We start from the raw sequence: 15,520 nt of genomic DNA on the forward strand, positions 1-15,520 counted from the left end.
CTTTTTTGAACATGTATACTTTTTTCTTTCTTTCTTTCTTTCTTTTTAATAACTTGGTTTTGAATTGGCCAGCAGACCTGTCTGTTTGCTCAGCTTGATCTAAATTGGCTTTTGGTTCAAACTTCAGGTGGTTTTTCAGTTTGACTATGTTCCTCTCTCTCCAGGAAGACAAGTTTGCCCCTATTTAGCATTTTTTGCTGACAGAGAGCCAGCAGGCTTGCTGTTTGAATCTACATCTGAATGTACTATATGGCCAAAAAAATAAAATAAAATACAAAATCACTTTTTTAGATTTGTGAAAATTGGTTGCTTTATTTTTGGCCCCAATACTTCTCTGTCATGTTGTTTTACATTTCTCTGGAATTCACTCTTCTCTGGCTCTTTCAGCAAATTCTCTCTGTGTTGCCAGCTTTTATGAACAAATGGGAGACAGTTTGAGTCCTGAATAGAGTGTTCATCCATCACAATACAGTGACGGGAAGCACTGATAGTGGTGGTACACCCCACACAGATACTACCTTTGGAGGATTGCCTTTTGAAAACAAAATTATCTCTTAATCTCCTAAATCAATCAAACCCCTGCACTTAGTGTGTCAATAATGAACCCAAGTATGCTTCTAATAAAATAATAATTAATCGTTACCGTTCAGATACAGTATTGCATATTAAGATTGGTAACTCAGACCTATCCACAAAATATTCAGGATAAAAGCTGTTAGCTCTCCTTCCCTTAAGACAATTCAAGCAATCTTTTTCTTTAAATTTAATTTTGGGATTTTATATTTGATTTCATGTTGATAAACAATTTTGGGAGAACAGAGAGGTTCATAAATATTGTACTTTACAGAATTGCCAGGATAATTGTTGTTATGTATTGATCTCGCTTGGAAGTTGTACGTGAAACCAGGTGGCATGAGTGGATGGACAAAGAGATACAGTGTAAAAAATTATTGCTATTAAAGAAAAAACCCGGCTTGATGGTAAAATGGCCAAAACAGATTTTATTCAGGAACTTTGGCAATAGAGGAAAAGAAACCTCAGTATAGAACTGAGCTCAAGTCCAAATACAGCCTGGACAAGTGGGGATTTATAGTCAAGGAGCAGGTGGGGTCAGTGGATAGAAAATTACTAAGAGAAAGCATTGGATAGGGGAGGATATTGGTTAAACAGACCTAACAAGATTCTTGAAGGCAGGCCATGGTGACCAGATATCACCTGGGGAACGGCAGGGGATGAGGAATTTGATCGGATATGAGGATGAAGGGTTCTGTCTAAATTCATTCAGCAGGATTCTTGCTAACACTGAGTGATAGAGGCCCAAGGAGGATGTATGCCAAGACCAAGGCCCAGAGGGTTCAGAAGAGCCTGATTAAAGTTTATTTAAGGAGTTTTGTCACCACAGAGATGTCTGATTATGGCTTTAATTGGGCTAGGCTAGGTATATTGTGGTTAAAAAAAAAAAACAACAACAAAAAACCCAGTTTCTTTCTTGCTGACCTTTGAATGTGGACAGGAAAGGGGAAAGTTTGTTTATATACTCACTCACAGAACCTAGCTGATAGAATCTTCAACATCTTATAACTGCATTTTCTGGAACAGTCTGCCCCCTTTGGTTATCAGGGTAGGGGAAGAGGCTAGAGAGCTATGCAAATGCTTTTCATTGTCTCACCCAGAAGAGACACTGCCACTTCCTTTCACTGCCCATTGTCCAGAGCCAATTACATTGTCTCACCTAATTTTAGACATGGGGACTGGGAAGAGTATGGGTGTAGGTGATTACTTCATGAGGATTGCTGTGTGTTCTACATTTACACTTATATGTATATGTATATGCAGTACATGTCTTCTATTTATTTTAGGATCAAGGGCAAGAGAAATACTACAGATATGAAGTAAAGATACAGGGAAATTCTTAAACTGCCTGGGGTGTTTTTTGTTGTAGTTCAAATTGAGCATAAAGTTAAAACACATTTTGGGTTTTCCTGTCATGTCTCAGCCGTAACAAACCCGACTGGAAACTGTGAAGACATGGGTTCAATCCCTGGCCTTGCTTAGTGGGTTAAGGATCTGGTGTTGCCATGAGCCATGGTGTAGGTCACAGACACGACTCAGCTCTGGTGTGGCTATGGCTGTGATCCCAGGCTTGAAGCTATAGCTCTGGTTCGACCCCTAGCCTGGGAACTTCCATATGACACAGTGAGGCCCTGAAAAAAAAAAAAAAAAAAAAAAAGACAAAAAAATATTTAAAGTATCCAGCAAAATTGTTATATGGAATTTCCTTACCCTAGGCACAACAGTTCTCAGATATTGAATGTTGAGATTTCCTATTTCTACGAGTTAGTGTCCTTTGGACCTTAGTTCAGAAAACATTTGAAAGAGGAAAACTTAAGAATATTCTTTTCAGAGTATCCCTTTTTTGGAGATGTACTATATGGAGGGATTATGAACTGATCCTGGGGGCGCCATTAGCCCAGCAGTAGTGCTTTTGGCCAGATGAATATGTATACATGTATGTACGTATATGTTTTTATGTATGTGTATACAGCCGACCCTTGAACAATGCAGAGATTGGGGCACCAACCCTCCTTGTGGTAAAAATCCCCCATAAAATTTACAGGCAGACTTTCACACTCAGTTCCTCTACACCTGCAGATTCAAACAATTCTAGATCCTGTAGTACTGGGGCATTTACTATTGAAAAAAATTCATATATAAGTGGACCTATGCAGTTCAAACCTGTGTTGTGCAAGGGTCAATTATATGTATGTATATGTTATATATATGTGTATGTGTGTGTACATATAAAATTAAATGTATGTAGGTAGATTGTGCTTCCTGCAAGATAGCATAGGCCCTGTGACTCCTGTGTTGTTTACCCTAGTTCATTTCCTAATTTTATGTTATCTGATGGGACTCCTGGACTTGTCACCCCCTGTGGACATGAGTGAAGAAACCTTCTCCATAGAGCCCTTTCACTAGCACACATTGGAAGTATATAAAAGAAACTGGTTGCCTTTTAGAAGTTTCCTAGCAAACAATAGGGAGATTTACTAGTTATTTCAGAGAAATGAGTGAATAAATTGGACATGCAGTGCAAGCTATGCTAACTCTGGCAGTGTTGGACATTTAAAAGGTCACAAAAGCCTCTATTATGGCGAAAGGAAAATTGCAATTATGTAAATAGGGGGTTTCACTATATTACTTCTGTTAATCTCTTATCCCCAAAGGAGTAAATGGTTTTAGTGTGTGGTGTACAACACAGAACCATTAAGTCTATAAAAGCAGTATTTAGTGGGAGAAATAGAAGAGTCTAATTTAATTTAAAACTGATGCATCATGGGGAGCATCTAGCTTTTCAATATCAGGCTTCAGAGCCATGAAGTGGAGCAGATAAAGTTCCCCTGCTGCATGGGAAGCAGTGTGGCCCACTCATATGGTGAGCCCTCGAAAACTGCAGGGCAGTGTCCGTGTTATGGTGTGTCTGCAGCCGGACTATTTTCTCTTTAACTAAAACACACGACTGGGAACAGAAAATTTTTGGTGTCCACCTGTCAAGTCAGTTAGAATTATCTAGTTTGCTGAGCAGCTGAACCAAATTTTACAAACTCGATCTCTTTTGGGGTCCTAGATTCCTTCCCGGCATGCTGATTTTCAAGCTGGTGCCCATTATGCTGCTCATATTAAAATGCTATGAAAGCAAAGCATTTTGTGTTGAGTAGTTGAGCAAACTCTATTATACAGTAATTATACTATCAGTATAGAATCTAATTTTATATGGAGGAGGGGGTTTTAACCAAATGAAAAACTAACGAACAGAATTTTTTCATTATCACTAGGGGATGGTAAAATTGCAGAACTATGCTAACTTGAGAGGCTATTTTTAAGCCTATTTCTACCAAATAAAATTAACTCCAATTTTGCTGGTTTTTAACAAAATTCAGCCACTATAACAATGAAGGTAAATTCCAAAGGGTGGCCTCTGTTTGCTGCTTATTGAGCAGGTAAAAATGTCTCTGTCAGTGACCAATCAGAGGCACACTTGCTCCATTACCCATGCTGTTTTAAGCATCACTGAGACAGTAGTCTCAGGTTACCAGTGAGTAGAACCACCTCAGATGTAATTCTTGCTGACAGTGGGGTTGTTGGAAGATGAGGGAGGGGGAAGGGAAGACCTAGTTAGCTGTAGTAGTAACTGAGATACTCAAGTTACTTATGAAGTAATAAGACTGGTTATAACATTTATGGGATTTAATTAAATACTTATTATTAAATGCCTACCATGTGCAGGGCATCTGTAAGGAACTATGGTTGAGTTAAAAGTAGGGTGCGCACTTGGGGAATATATAATTTACTGAATGTCAGTTGTATAGTTGGTTGCTATATAAATATTAGGAATTAAAGTAATTACAAAGAAAGGGATTATCTAGTATGTGGATTACCCAGGCTCTTTATTGCTCCTTTCCCTCTGACTGCTTTATAGCTCACATCTACCTCCTCAGGGAAAAGGATGAAAAAATAAATGGAAACAAAACACAAAAGCTCCTTTGCTGCTTGTTAGCAAATCTGGAAAATTGGGTAGTTTGGAGTAAGAAAATATTCTAGACACTAAGAGTTAGACACTAAGCAGTTTTTGTTGTTTGATGCTTATTGACATAATGTATATATTCATTTGCTATACATACTACCTATGTACAAAGTCTTTCATATATACAAATATATGGATATTAGAATATACATTACACATCCTGCACATGCTCAGGGTCCTTTGTGCGGGTAATGTCTACATTCTGTTCCAGCAAAAGCAAGAGAAAAAGCAAATCCAATAGTCAGGTTTCAGTCTGCATTTTCACAGGAAAGGGCTGTCATTTGAGGCTCTACACTTGAACGCAGGGTCAACTCTATGAGCCTATGATCCTTCTGTGAAATGTGTGGCTTGCACAATAAAACATACTTGTGGGAAGATTTTCACTTATTTAATGAGTATTAATGCATTAATATACAGGGAGAACCTCAACCAAAAAAAAAAAATCTTCATAATAAATTCAAATCAGAAACTGGCTGAACTCATTTGCTACATTGTCATTCTCTGACACACAACAGTGGTTGTGCATCTTCTGCCAAGAAATATGTCATTTTTTGCTGACATCATTTATAGCAGGTTCTACTTTTCTTTTTCAAACTTGAAGAGAAACTCTACTTCCAGTAGGAGTTCTAGCTTCCTAGTTGGCCAGAATCTCAAGAGGAAAGGGGGTACCCTGGGGAGAGGGTCAAGAAAAAGGGGAGGTTGCTGTTTCTTATCCTTTCCTTCTATATTGAATGGCCACATCCCCTTAGAGGGAATTTGGCAAGTCTTGCAGCCCAGGGCTCCTCCCTTCAAAATTTGATCCTCTTATCTTAATCCAGTAGTTTCCAGTCTTTTGGGATATGAATGATAGCACTTTTCATTTCAATCTAAGAACATTCATGAACTCTTATGTGATACCACGTTTCAGGTTTTTATCATCCTTTAAAGTCATGATCCTAGAGAAAGACCCTCCTCCTCCCCATACCCAGGAAAGTTATGGGAAAGATCCTTATTAATTTGGGAATCCATTAATTCCTTAAACCTCAGGTTTAGCCCTCTGGGCAAGATCAGCCCCATCTAAACCACATGGAATGGGCCCTTGACAGAAAAGAACAGTTTTATAACCAGAATAATAGGATGGTGAGCTGGCAGAAAAAATAAATGTCTCCCCATATTTATAAAAATACTTTGAAAAATCATGTAGCAATATACAAATATATATCATCAATTTCATCCTTTTGTTTTGCTGTAGATTTAAAATAATGCTTAAATAATCAAGTAATTATGTTAACAAATGCGGTGTACATGTTAGCATTGTGTTCTAATTCACCAGTTTTTAAAAAATTATTATTTTTAATACTTATTTCCCCAATACAATTTTTTTCTACTGTACAGCATGGTGACCCAGTTACAAATACATGTACACATTCTATTTTCACATATTATCATGCTCCATCATAAATGACTAGACATAGTTCCCAGTGCTACACAGCAGGATCTCATTGCTAATCCATTCCAAAGGCAATAGTTTGTATCTATTAACCCCAAACTCCCCAACCAACCTACTCCCTCCTCCTCCCTCTTGGCAACCACAAGTCTATTCTGCAAGTCCATGATTTTCTTTTCTGTGTAAAGGTTCATTTGTGCCTTATATTAGATTCCAGATAAATGTAATATCATATGGTGTTTATCTTTCTCTTTATGACTTACTTCACTTAGTATGAGAGTCTCTAGTTCCATACATGTTGCTGCAGATGGCATTATGTCATTCTTTTTGATGGCCGAGTAGTATTCCATCGTGTATATATACCGCCACTTCCTAATCTAATCATCTGTTGATGGACATTTGGGTTGTTTCCATGTCTTGGCTATTGTGAATAGAGCTGCAGTGAACATGCGGTTGCATGTGTCTTTTTCAAGGAAAGTTTTGTCCGGATAGATGCCCAAGAGTGGGATTGCTGGGTCATATGGTAGTTCTGTGTATAGATTTCTAAGATACTGCCATACTGATCTCCATAGAGGTTTTACCAATTGACATTTCCACCAACAGTGTAGGAGGGTTCCCTTTTCTCCACACCCTCTCTAGCATTTGTTATTTGTGGACTTATTAATGATGGCCATTCTGACTGGTGTCAGGTGATGTCTCATGGTAGTTTTGATTTGCATTTCTCTAATTATGAGGGATGTTGAGCACTTTTTCATGTGCTTGTTGGCCATCTGTACATCTTCCTTAGAGAAATGTCTATTCAGGTCTTTTGCTCATTTTTCCATTGGGTTGTTGGCTTTTTTGCTGTTGAGTTGTATAAGTTGCTTGTATATTCTAGAGATTATGCCCTGGTCAGTTGCATCCTTTGAAACTATTTTCTCCCATTCTGTAAGTTGTTGTTTTGTTTTCTTTTTGGTTCCATTGGCTGTGCAAAACTTGTCAGTTTGATTAGGTCCCATTGGTTTATTTTTGCTCTTATTTCTGTTGCTTTGGGAGACTGACCTGAGAAAACTTTTGTAAGGTTGATGTCAGAGAATGTTTTGCCTCTGTTCTCTTCCAGGAGTTTTGATGGGGTCTTACCTTATATTTAAGTCTTTCAGCCATTTTGAGTTTATTTTCATGCATGGTGTGAGGGTGTGTTCTAGTTTCATTGATTTGCATATATCTGTCCAGGTTTCCCAGCAATTCTTCCTAAAAAGACTGTCTTTTTCCCATTTTATGTTCTTGCCTTCTTTGTCAAAGATTAATTGACCATAGGTGTCTGGGTTTATTTCTGGGTTCTCTATTCTGTTCCATTGGTCTGCCTGTCTGTTTTGGTACCAGTACCACACTGTCTTGATGACTGTGGCTTTGTAATATTGCCTGAAGTCTGGGAGAGTTATGCCTTCTGCTTGGTTTTTGTGGATCCATATAAATTTTTGTGGATCCATATAAATTTTTGGATTGTTTGTTCTAGTTCTGTGAAAAATGTCCTGGGTAATTTTATAGGGATTGCATTGAGTCTGTAGATTGCTTTGGGTAGTATGGCCATTTTTACAATATTAATTTTTCCAACCCAGGAGCATGGAATATCTTTCCATTTCTTTACATCTTCTTTAATTTCCTTGATTAAAGTTTTATAGTTCTCGGCATATAAATCCTTTACCTCCTTGGTCAGGTATGTTCCCAGGTATTTGATTTTTTGGGGGTGCAATTGGAAAAGGTATTGTATTTTTATATTCCTTTTCTAATATTTCATTGTTAGTAAACAGAAATATGACTGATTTCTGAATGTTAACCTTATATCCTGCTACTTTGCTGAATTTGTTGATCAGTTCAAGTAGTTTTTGGGTTGAGTCCTTAGGATTTTCTATATATAGTATCATGTCATCTGCATGCGGTGACAGTTTTACCTCTTCTCTTCCTATTTGGATGCTTTTTATTTATTTTGTTTGTCTGATTGCTGTGGCTAGGACTTACCATACTATGTTGAATAACATTGGTGAGAGTGGGCATCCTTGTGTTGTTCCAGATTTTAGTGGAAAGGCTTTCAGCTTTTTTGCATTGAATACTATATTTGCTGTGGGTTTGTCATAAATGGCTCTGATTGTGTTATGTTCCCTCTATACCCACTTTAGTAAGAGTTTTGATCCTGAATGGGTGTTGGACTTTGTCAAATGCTTTTTCTGCATCTATTGGGATGATCATGTGGTTTTTGACTTTTCTTTTGTTAATGTGGTGTATGACGTTGATTGATTTGCATATGTTGAACCATCCTTGTGCACCTGGGATGAATCCCACCTGGTCATGTTGTACGATCTTTTTGATATGTTGTTGGGTTCGGTTGGCTAAAATTTTGTTGACAGTTTTTGCGTCTATATTCATCAAAGATATTGGCCAATAGTTTTCTTTTTTGGTGGTATCTTTGTCTGGTTTGGAATTAGGGTGTCGTAGAGTGTCTTTGGGAGTGTTCCTTCTTCTTCAACCTTTTGAAAAAGTTTAAGCAGGATGGGTATAAATTCTTCTTTGTATGTTTGGTAGACATCACCTATGAAGCCATCTGGTCCTGGACTTTTATTTGTAGGCAGTGTTTTTATGACATATTCTATTTCATTTCTAGTGATTATTCTGTTAGGTTGATCTAGTTCTTCTTGATTCAGTTTTGGCAGGCTGTAAGTCTCTAGAAGGTTGTCCATTTCTTCCAGGTTTTCAAATTTGTTGGCATACAATTGTTCATAGTATTCTCTCATGGTTTTTTTGTATTTCTGTAGTATTTGTTGTGACTTCTCATTTTTCATTTCTGATTTTGTTTATTTGGGTTTTTTCTCTTCTCTCCTTGGTGTGCCTAGTCAGAGATTTGTCAATTTTATTTACCTTTTCAAAGAACCAGCTCTTGGTTTTATTTATTTCTTCAATTGTTTTTTTAATCTCTGTTTTATTGATTTCCCCTGTGAGTTTTATGATTTCCTTCCTTCTGCTGACTTTAGGTTTTGTTTGTTCTTCTTTTTCTTTTTTTTTTCTTTCTTTTTTTTTTTTTTTTGTCTTTTTGCCATTTCTTGGGCCACTCCCGTGGCATATGGAGGTTCCCAGGCTAGGAATCTAATCAGAGCTGTAACCACCGACCTATGCCAGAGCCACAGCAACACGGGATCTGAGCCGTGTCTACAACCTACACCACAGCTCATGGCAACACCGCATCCTTAACCCACTGAGCAAGGCCAGGGATCGAACCTGCAACCTCGTGGTTCCTAGTCGGATTTGTTAACCACTGAGCCACAACGGGAACTCCTATTCTGCTTTTTCTAATTCATTTAGGTGGTGGGTTAAGTTGTCAATTTGAGATTTTTCTTTTTTTTTGAGGACGGCCTGTATTGCTGTGAATTTTCCTCTGAGCACTGCTTTTGCGGCATTCCATAGATTCTGAGTGGATGTGTCTTCATTATTATTTGTCTCGAGGTATTTTTTAATTTCCTTCTTGATTTCCTCATGGACTCATTGGTTTTTTAGTAGCATGTTTTTTAGTCTCCATGTAGTAGGTTTTTTCTCATTTCTTTTCCTGTGGTTGATTTCTAGTTTCATGCCATTGTGGTCAGAGAACATACTTGAAATAATTTCTATATTCTTAAATTTGTTGAGGTTAGCTTTGTGCCCCAGTATAAGATCAGTTCTTGAGAATGTTCCATGTGCACTTGAGAAGAATGTATGTTCTGATTTTTTTGGATGTAGTGTCCTGAAGATGTCAATTAAGTCTAACTTTTCTATTGTGTCCTTTAGGATCTCTGTTGCCTTATTGATTTTCTGTCTAGAGAATCTGTCCATTGTTGTGACTGGGGTGTTAAAGTCTCCTACTATGATTGTACTCCCATCAATTTCTCCTTTTATGTCTGTTAGTATTTGTTGTATGTATCTGGGTGCTCCTCTGTTGGGGCATATATATTGATGATTGTAATATCCTCTTCTTGAATGGATCCTTTAACCATTAAATAGCGTCCTTCTTTGTCTTAATGACCTTTGTTTTAAAGTCTATTTTGTCTGATATGAATATTGCAACTCCTGCTTTCCTGTCATGTCTATTGGCATGAAATATTTTTTCCCACCCCCTCACTTTCAATTCATATGTGTCCTTTGCCCTAAGGTGAGTTTTGTGTAGACAGCAGATTGAAAACTTTTGCTTTTTAGATCCAATCTGTCACTCTGTGTCTTTTGATTGGAGCATTTAGTCCATTGACATTTGAATTGATTATTGATGGATACGCATTTATTGCCATTTTAAACCTTGTTGTCCAGTTGATTCTGTGTTTCTCTTTTCTTCTTTTCTTTTTTGGGTTGAATGGTTTCCATTTATTTTATGCTTGAGTACTTTTCTTTTCAGTTTTTGTGAATGTAGTGTTTGGTTTTGATTTGTGGTTGCTCTGTTTTTTAAGCATGTTAAGCCCTTCCTATGTCTGCTTACTTTTGCCCGATACTCATATAGGCTCAGACACATCATTAAAATAAAAAAAAAGAATGTATATTTTCTTACTTTCCTTCCCCACATTGTTTGATTTTGATGTCTTTTTTTTTTTTTTTAACATCTTCATGTTTAGATCATACAGCTGGCTTATTTAAATGATTGCTTTCCAATTGTGGTTTCCTCCATCCCAATTTTCCTTTTCTCTTTTTTTTTTTCTCTTTCTCTCTCTTTTTTTTTAATTTAGAGAAGCCCTTTCAGTATTTCTCTTAGAATGGATTAAGTATTGCTGTACTCTTTTAGCTTTTGTTTGTTGTAGGAATTCTTTATTTCCCCTTCTATTTTAAATGATATTCTTGCTGGGTAGTGTGTTCTAGGTTTGCAGATTTTTAACTTTCAGCACTTTAAATATATCTTGCTACTCCCTTCTGGCCTGTAGTGTTTCTATAGAGAAATCAGCTGATTGCCTTATGAGGGTTCCCTTATAATTAATGCTTTGCTTTTCTCTTGCTGCCTTTAGAATCCTCTCTTTATCTTTACCTTTTGCCATTTTTATTATAATATGTCTTGGTGTGGTCCTGTTTGGGTTCAGCTTGTTTGGGGCCCTCTGTGCTTCCTGTAACTTGCTAACAGTATGCTTTAGATTTGGAAAGTTTTCAGCCATAATTTCTTCAAATATATTTTCAATCCCCTTTTCTTCTTCTTTTCCTTCTGGAATTCCTATTATGTGTAGATTGGCCCGTTTTATATTATCCCATAGGTCTCTTATATTGCTTTTGTGTTTTTTCATTTGGTTTTCTATCTGCTGTCCTGATTGGATGATTTCCATTATTCTGTCTTCCACATCACTAATTGATTCCTCTGCATTATTCATTCTGTTCTTTATTGTCTTTAGCTCAGTTTGTATCTCTGCAAATGAATTTTCTAGTTCTTCTTGGCTCCTCCTTATATTTTCTAGTTCCTTTCTAAAGGAATCTGCATTACTGTTAATATCTTCTCTTAATTCCTTCAGTATTTTCAATACCTCCCTTTTGAACTCAATGTCTGTCAGACTGTAGAGGTCTGTTTCATTGTCTGCTTTAGATGAATTCTCCTGTTACTTTAACTGGGAATTGTTTCTGTGCTTCTTCATCTTGCTTGTGTTTTTCTGTGAGTTTGGGAAGCCAAACTGTAGTCTTGTAGGGTTACTTCTATGCAAGAATACCCCTTTGTATTTTTGGGGGGTTTACTGTTTATTTTTTGTGTGGGAGTTTGAATAATTGCTATATCTTTCTTTGGTGTGAGCAGGCTGTTGTTCCCAGGATGCTCAGTGTTTTTTCAGGGAGAAGGAGGCAATGGGTAGGGCCAGTAGTCAGTGCCTGGTTATTGGGCTCTCAATAGGAGCAAGAACCTGTGGGAAGGTGGCACAGGCTACTCCTCATTGCAGGGCCCTGGGAAGTGGTAATAAGCTCTAGGCAGATCTTCGAGGTGACCAGAGCATTTGGCAGTAGCAACAGCAGGGTGCTTGAGTTCCCAGGGGAGTGAGAGCAACAACAGCTTGAGTTTGATTGCAATGCCCTCTTCTGAGGTGATTGGAACCACAGGTGGTGCCTGTTCAGGGACCCCTCTGGGAGCAGACCATGACCATCTCTAGAGTCAGTGATAACTGCAGTGTTTTGCCCCCACCACCTGTAGACCATGCATGAAGCAACCCGTCTCACTTAGCCCACATGAGGTGTTGTAAAGGGTGCTCCTAGTTGAAGGATCCTGGAAAGTGAAAGAGATCAGGTGTGTGGGTACTACCCAGAATGTTTAGCAGTTTCAACAGCAGGGCGGGTGTGTTCCCTGGGGTGCGAGTGCACCAACAGGGGTGTTCACTCACAATGCCCTCCTCTGTGGTGCCCTTTAGGTGAATGGTGCTGCAAGTGATTTTTGTTCAGATATCTCCAATGGCAGTGGGCCACGCCTACCTCTGGAATCAGGGATAACTGCAGCAGGTTTGCCCCTGCCGCCTGCAGACCACGCAAGAGGCACCCTGTCCCACTTAGCCCATTCAGGAGGTGCTGCACCAGTTACTCCTAGTTGTAGGGTCTTGGGAAGGGACAGTGACCAAGTGTCTAGGGGTTCCCCAAAGTGTTTGGCAGTGGCAGCTGCAGGATGGGTGTGTTCCTAAAGGAGTGAGAGCAACAGTGTATGGTGCTTGGTTGCAATGCCTTCTTTTTTTCTTTTTTGGCAACCTCTGAGGTAACTGGGGTCGCTGGTGGAGCCGACTCCCAGGCCCCCAGTGGTGGCAAGCCACGCCTCCCTCTGGCCTCTGAGACAACAGCCGCAGCCTGTCCCTGCCACTTGTGGATCATGCAAGAGGCATCATGTCGCACTTAGCCCCCTTATGCCCTTAGCCCACGCAATAGGTGCCTGGCCACCGGTAGCCTGCACAAGAAGCGCCTAATCTCCATTAAACAAGCAAGAGGCTTCTTGCGACCCATAGCCTCTGCAGAGCCACATGTGCATGCTCCAGTGCAGGGAGTTTCCTATGGCAACCCGCCCCTCCTCCTCCCCCCTCCCCAACAATGGCGCCTTGCTCCTTAGCCACTCATGCCATCCCCAGTTCTCTCCCTGGCACTGACCTCCAGAGCCTGAGTCTCAGCACCCAGCCCCCCACCCGAACATCTCAGGCTGTGGTGTCCAGGTGGTTCAGATGATCTGTGGGGTTCTTACTCTGCTTTGCAGTTCTTGGTCCAGTTGCTGCATTTTTCTCAGTGACTTTGAGGTCCCGCCGACTTAGCCAATCTTTCTGTCCATTAGGTGGCTTCCCAGGATGTGCGTTCCTTTTCTCCTTCACAGCTCCCTCTCGGGAATGCTAGTCCCAACCTGATTCCTTTTCTCTCTTTTTTTCTTTTGTTCTACCCAGTTATGTCAGGAGTTACTTGCCCTTTTTGGAAGTTTGAAGTTAAGTTCTTCTGCCAGCATTCAGCTGATGTTCTGTGCAAGTAATTTTACATGTAGATGTGTTTTTTTGCTGTGTTTGTGGGAGAAGGTGTGTGTGACCTCTTGCTCCTCCGCCATCTTGCTCCACCCCTAATTCACCAGTTTTTAATGTGTAGAGTCAAATCTCTTATTTTTCTCTTTAGTAGCACAAAAGCTCACCTGCTTTTATGAACAGAAATTTCAGTACATCTCTCTTGGATGTCCTATCTATCCTCATTTGTCCAGAATGTTCCAAAAATGGACTCTATCCAAAGAGATTCAATTCCCGATGGCCTTAGGTATTCTTTCTTGCTTTTGCTCTTATTCCTTTATAAGGTTACTGTGGAAAACTGTCCTGCACATCCCAAGGATGTTTGTCTCTTCCTTGTGTTGGATCTGCTGCTTCACCCTTGCCAGGGCTTCACTGGGCTGTGTCTTATGCTCCAGGGCTCTGGCTCACATGCACAAAGACCATTTACCAACACACAAGCCAGAAGGAGTGGTTTCAAACTACAGTTTAATGCTATGTGGGAGCTGGCCATTTCCCATGGGTTTTTTAGCCAGTAAGATAGATTGCAAGACCACAAGCTCCTGTTTCTGGTTAGTTCTTCTTGGAAATCTTGGGGTCCTATCTTGACACTAGACCTTGACCATGCCCTACAGTCCTTGTCCAGTGATGTCCATGCTTTTGAATCTTGGTAGGAATCTGAGTAATTTTCTCTCAGAAGGCATCTAGGTTCCTTAAGCAAATTAGTTTATCTTCTTATATACTAAAGAGAGGAACTGATTTTCTTTCCCAAGCCTCTGGGAAGGAGAACTTCCCCCCCACCCCACAGAACAAAGGGGTACTTTTTAACTTTAATTTTTACAAAACAGCCAGGCTACTCTTTAAAGAACAACAACAGAATCTTCCCTGAGGAGACTTTCTCTTTCCAGATGGTGAAAGGCTGGCATAATTATTTAAAAAATCTCCCTCCCTGGGCATCCTCTCAGCACACATGTAAACCTGGATTTCTGCCGTGAGCTTGCCCCTCTGGATGCGTTCCCCATGTTTATGAATGAATGGCATCTCTTTCTACTCAGATGACTGAGGCAGAAAGCTGGAAGTCAGATTTGCCTTTTTTTTTCCTTTAATTTCCCTACTCCATTCAAACAATTAGCAAGTGTTCTCATTTCTACTTCCTAAATATTGATTGGTTCTCTTTCCTTCCATACCCACTTATACAAACTTTCTTAATCTCTCTGCTGAATTTCTACAAGTCCTTCTGACCTACCGTCCACATTGCAGGTGGGCTTTCAGTGAGATGCAAATGTGATCATTGAATTCCCTTATGTACAACTTACAGGTGGCTTCCCACTGTCTTTAGACAGGATTCCAGAAGCAGTTCAGCATCTTTTTCATCACCCCAGCCTGTCTCACTATTTCCTTTTTCACAATCTTTGTTTTGACAATACCAAGTCCTCACACTTACTTCAGGCTCTAGGCTCTCTGACTTTCCCACCCACTGCTTGTACAGTTTCCACTCTCAGGAAACTTTATTCTCTAGTTCCCCTTCCTCCATGTTATATGTATTTCTACCTGAGTTCAGATTGCCAACATCCTCCCTCCTAGTTGAGATGCCCTGATCATGAATCCTGTATATTCTCTATCACTTCAACCTATGCATCATTGATCTTTACATTGCTTTTCATGTCAGTAAGACACCAAGCTTTGTGAAGCCACCAGCCATGTCTGCTCATGCATTGGCATGCTCCTAGGAGTAGGAACAACACCTGGTGTGTGATGGGCACTTGCTACGTATTTATTGTGGTAAATACATTAATACATTTTTGTAGGCAGTATGGTCCAGGGGAGAGAATTTTCACTGAGAGTCAGGAGGTGTAAATTTTGCCACGTTTTCACTCCTCTGTATGATTTTTATGTAAGATGCTACATAATTTTCCACTTTGAGGAGGGATCACACCCTGTTGGGATAGAATCTGGTGCTTGGTCAGGGGCTCCTGGCAGAGAGCTGGGCTTCTGGAGGCAGCACTCAGCATCTCTTTTTTGATTTAACTCTCATGTTTTCTACCAGTGATTCGAACTACTAGGAGA

General features: G+C 39.7%; 1 long non-coding RNA gene across 4 annotated transcripts in view; it reads left to right on the top strand.

Annotated features, from left to right (window-relative positions):
* The window catches only part of LOC106505748, an 842,810-nt gene that overhangs the window by 304,872 nt on the left and 522,418 nt on the right, over nt 1-15,520 (top strand). The window lies entirely within an intron of this gene.

This window comes from Sus scrofa, chromosome 13 (genome assembly GCF_000003025.6).
Source record: "Sus scrofa isolate TJ Tabasco breed Duroc chromosome 13, Sscrofa11.1, whole genome shotgun sequence".
Lineage (NCBI taxonomy): Eukaryota > Metazoa > Chordata > Mammalia > Artiodactyla > Suidae > Sus > Sus scrofa.